This window comes from Alosa pseudoharengus, unplaced genomic scaffold, assembly GCF_046254945.1.
Source record: "Alosa pseudoharengus isolate Yale_2024_CS ecotype anadromous, Long Island Sound unplaced genomic scaffold, YU_APseudo_1.1 YU_APseudo_1.1_scf_21, whole genome shotgun sequence".
In the NCBI taxonomy this organism is placed as follows: Eukaryota; Metazoa; Chordata; class Actinopteri; order Clupeiformes; family Clupeidae; genus Alosa; species Alosa pseudoharengus.
Genome location: NW_027468674.1, coordinates 12720811 through 12725810, shown reverse-complemented (window position 1 = coordinate 12725810; position 5000 = coordinate 12720811). Strand labels below are relative to the sequence as shown.

At 41.7% G+C, this 5000-nt stretch overlaps 2 protein-coding genes across 2 annotated transcripts in view; one reads left to right on the top strand and one right to left on the bottom strand.

The window, feature by feature from the left end:
- ndst2b (N-deacetylase/N-sulfotransferase (heparan glucosaminyl) 2b) overlaps window positions 1-1458 on the top strand; it is a 22174-nt gene extending 20716 nt beyond the window's left edge. The window contains exon 13 of the mRNA XM_076297917.1: window positions 1-1458. This exon is cut by the window's left edge and continues 283 nt beyond it. The gene's annotated coding sequence lies outside the window, so the exon portion shown is untranslated.
- A 619-nt stretch (window positions 1459-2077) lies between these two features.
- Window positions 2078-5000, bottom strand: part of camk2g1 (calcium/calmodulin-dependent protein kinase (CaM kinase) II gamma 1) — a gene marked incomplete in the record, with an annotated part of 63879 nt that continues 60956 nt past the window's right edge. Inside the window, 1 exon segment of the mRNA XM_076297914.1 lies at window positions 2078-5000. This exon segment is cut by the window's right edge and continues 525 nt beyond it.

Here is a 5000-nt window from a genome sequence, read left to right as displayed (position 1 = left end):
GGGCCACCCACCATGGAATCCTGAGGTGGACCCCCAGAAACCCGTAGGCCCCTAGGCCCTCATCCCCTGCAGATGGAGTTAACAGTCTATAGTAAGAGACTATAGGCTGTGACCCCGCATGTCACGGGTCACTAATCGTCAACGTGTGGATGCTCAAACCCAGAGCCACCTACCAGAGGGTCATTGGTGTCTGTGTTCTGAGGCCCAGTGGGGAGCCCGTCTGGGCCTGAAGTCGTGTAGGCTCTAGTAGTCTTACTGATTTGGGGGAACCCTGCCTGCACCGGAGGCCTCCTTTCATATAGGGCTCCATACACTGCTGTCTCTCCAGGAGCCAATGACGTGAATGCACTCGGAAAAAAACACAGATCACATCAACCAATCAGGGGTCTCGGAAATGCCCAACGGGAATGGGACACAAGGAGCATGAGGAGGAAGAGGAAGGAGCACAGTCTGATTGTCATTGGTGGCCTTCTACCCAGAGACACACAGTACAGACAGGCTGGGAATGCCTTTCTCTGGAGTTGAGGCCTTTTGACTTGAGGCTTTGTAGCCACACCTGTCCTGGATGTCTGGGACACAGACCTTGGATAACTTCTGAGGAGTAAATCTCATTGCTCCACAACCTGTCCTGCAGAAGCAACAGGTGTCTCGGGGTACGTATGGGCAAAGAAACAGGACTTGCATAGTCAATCGACCTTCTTTAACTGGACATGAACCTAGATATTATGGAATTGCTAGAGTGGCTACTGTACTATCTGCTGGGCTCTAGGGGTAAAGCTGCAGCACTCAAGACATAGCAAACCATCTCTGTGGTACTTGTTGAGCCATTGTGCCTACAGTAGCACACTGCCTAATGCCGGGAGCTTCTAGAACTTTGTCCACCATCTCTTGTGTGAGGTGAAAAGGGAATAGAAGGAAAAAAGGTTCTAGAACATTGCCATTATGATGTCACAATGTCTGTTGCCTCAGATTGGAACGTTGCTGTTTGTTTACACGCTTGCTGGAACAGGAAGGAAGCAGGCAGTCCAGAAGGCCACACCCCTTCCCAGAGGGACTGGATGGGCTTTTCATGTGCGTACAGGGCATGTGCGCAACGAGGATCTTTAAAAAAAAAAAGGTGGTTGGGGAACACGAGGACATGAGAACGCCATTAGTTAGTGACTCATGTCTGAGTACTGTTATCTCAGATGGCTAATTATCCTGAGACTGAACTGCACCAAGCAACCAAATGAGAGTTTGTGTGTGTGTGTGAAAGAGAGCGAGTGTGTGTTTGGATGTGTAAGTAAGTGTTATCTACAGTAGTGCGTATTTCTGTGCACTGTTTATGTGTGTGTGTGTGTGTGTGTGTGTGTGAGAGACAGATCAAAAGCGAGCAACTGGGTATCTGCCCATCAACACACAGTAAATGGATTTCCCACGCTGTACTCTGTTGTCCTGTTTGTTCAAGTCTGTAATAAAAAAAAGGCACAGAATGGAGCTTGGCTGACTGTCTTGATTTCAGATCAGAGAGAGAAAGATGGTGGGTGGGTAGGTAGGTGGGTGTGTGTGGTGGTGAACGACCAGGATTATCTTTCTTCCTCCAGTCCTGTTTATCAGATGGAAGGAAATTGACCGGCTGGTTCTCTTCAGCAATCATCGGCCATGGGGCCAGAGCCGGAGGCTGGGAATTCAGACCCTCAGCTGCCCCACACAGCGAGCACCAAAACTGGGCTGTGCAAGAGCTTAACCAAAGGTGTGTGTGTGTGTGTCTGCTATTACCCAGTACCCTGGATATCAGGAAATCATTTCTGCCAAACATAGGCACTAGGTTATATAAATATATGTAGGCATTAGGCAAATATATTCACATTTAATATCACACTAATTTAATAGAATCATTTGAATGATTGGGTGGGAGGGGGTCTTTGTCAAGCTCAGAACTCTAAAAAACAATATGTAAGAACACCAGCATTGCAAGTATACATATGGCAAGCATGTGTAAATGTTAGAGGCCATTTTCAAATATTGCTAAATATAAATTCACACATTTAAACAATACTGTTACTTCAATTTGCAAAGATCAGAAACCAAGATACAATTGCTGAAATGTCCATTTTTATTAAATACTTTTTAAGGTCAAGTGTCAGTAATAACAAAGCTATAATGAAGACCAACTAACATTCAGACAAAACACTTGATAGCTGTCAAGTCATGGTTTTTATTTAATGTAATGATCATGCAAAAAAAAAAAAAAAATCTGAAAAGGAAAACAAAAAAATCCAGCATCCATTTTGAAACTCCAAGTATATACGTAGCCCAATAGTATAACCATTACAATGCAATATAGTCACTAAACTCGAGGGGCGCATACCAAGCTAAGGCAATATTTTTTTTTCTTATTATTTTTAATAGTCTTAAAATGTGATAATGCATCTATCAGTGTCCCCCGACTGGTGTGGACTTGTATCACAGATGCGTCTAGAGGAGACAGTTCGTTATTATCCCTCATCTTCTGAGATTCTAAAATATTGCGTAAACACGGACAGTGGAGATCAATTTTAGCAAGAAAGTAGACATGCATATTTCTTTCCGTTTGGCTGCACTGCATATATATATATATATATAATTTTTTTAAGTTTATTTTTCTTTTTTAAGATAAGTCAACTACTGCACCCTTCTTTTTTCTTCGTGTCAGTGTAAGTTTCTGAATGGGCCAAACTGGACATCTCTTAAGGTTTCATTCAGTGCTTTAGAAAGACAGAAAAACAGAAAAAAGCAAAGTCTTATTATCAATTCGGGAAATTCACCCAAATAAGTGTCTCCTAGATTCTATTTCCCTATCCCCTCCACCCCCGCCCACACCAAATCCATTAAAAATGCCTTCCAAATGGTAGCTTGTTGTGTACTGGATGGAGGCCTAATTCATGGTTAGATTTGCTCCTCAGCCAAACTCTGATCTGATCTAGGATGCCTTACTGTGTTTTTGTAACTAATCCGACCTTTTCTTGGCCATCACAGTTCAGAAAACATGGGAAATGGGGGACATGGAAGTCCAAGTGTGGGATTTTTTTGTTGTTGTTGTTGTTGTTTTGTTGTTGTTGCGTTAACTCTTAACATGGCCAAGCAAGGCATTGTAAGTCCCCACAGCGCAAGAAGAACAATGAAATACAGAAGAGAACTAGAAAATGATAAAGGAAAAAACAAAAATGAAACAAACAATCAAAACCTACAACTTCAAAATGAAAAACAAAAAAAAAAACACAATAAAACATGTTATTTTTGTTTTTAAAAACAGACTGCAACAGAAGACATAACCTTCCACAGCAGGTTCAAAGTCATGGAGAGGTGGTATAGTGCTGATATGTAAAGAGCAACCCATCCCCACAGTGCACACACAAACACACACACACACACACATTCACATACACACACATTCACAACTACATAAGACTCTGTCTCTGGTTTGAAGACTACATGGACATGTATTACAATGCGGGTGAAGTTCAAAGACAAGTGCTGCTCTTTGACGAACGCTTAAAACCAGCCTGAAGAGTGAACACTCTTAAATTCTAGACACCGATTACTTATAAATGCCTGTTGCCCATGGTTACCATGCTGCTGTAACATTACACTGCACCTCTCAAGCATTTTGTCATTCAGGTCATGAGTGACCGCCAGGCGGAAGGTTCCCGGATGGAGAGTTTTTCAACGTGTACACACACACAAACAACATGGAGGGTGATATACGCACATACACACACATCTAAAGTACACACATTACCCTGACCAAGGATGTGGAAACACAAAAACAAAACATTTAAACAGCCATTTAACAGTATATGTGCTATGCTTACAACGTGTGTGTGTTAGCAGGACAGGTCGCATTAAAATGCCTCTGAGGGGTAAAAGCTACAGGCAGATCCCTCAGGCAATTGAGGTGAGTGTGTGTGTGTGTGTGTGTGTGTGTGTGTGTGTGTGTGTGTGTGTGTGTGTGTGTGGTGTATGTCCTGCAGCTTTGATAAAGATAGCTGTAGGAGACAGTTTGGAACAGTAGTGTTCAGTGAAAACCTTTAAGAGGTTGACACTAGTGTGTGTGTGTTTGTTTGTTTTTTTACATACAGCATGGAAGGACAAACTGGCTAACCGGTACAATAGCAGGAGGTTGCGCAAAAACAGGTGAACTATATACTGATTATGTACACTTGTGTGTCACTGGTATGTATACATACCATACCATAAGCACATAAGCGCACACACACGCGCACACACATGCACACACACATGCACACACACACGTCAAATTCAGCACATGCAGATTCTGGTCACGAACTCCCTTTTATGCTAAAACACACTCCTCTCTTTTTATCCATGTAATCTCATTTAAATATATTTATAACTATACATGTTTATAGAACTTAACTTAAAGAAAAAAGAATGCTTTAAAATAGTTTCATCAATTAATCAAACTTGCTCAAACACAAAAACACACTCGGATAACAGCGAGAGTCAGTCGACTGAAATGAAGAGAATCCACTATGACGACAAAAGAGTGTGTGTGTGGACTCCCAGTGTCTTCTGACTCTGGACATTAAACTGATAAACAGTATGAAAAATAAAATCTACACACCCTCACACACACAAACATACACACCCAAACACAAAAATGCACACTGAAATCCTACAGACTACACTTTGGTGCTTTTCGATTTTTTTTCGGTTTTGATATTAAGTATGTACTTCAGTACGTCCTAAAAAACGAAAAACAAAAATGGAAAATAAAGAGGGAAAAAAAAAAAAACAGAAAATCTGCTTCAGAACCACCTGTCTTCATATCGCAACACAAGCCTTTTAGATCTGCTCGAAAACGTGTTTCCAAATAGGAAAACTTGTGTCCGTAGGTTCCCTATCAAGCATACATTAAACAAAAGTGCTAGTCAATTTTTGTTTTTTCAAAGGTCAAACCTGGTTTCGTAGCCACACAAAACTCGTTTCTGGACCCTTATTCACTGCCTGTAGCTTGT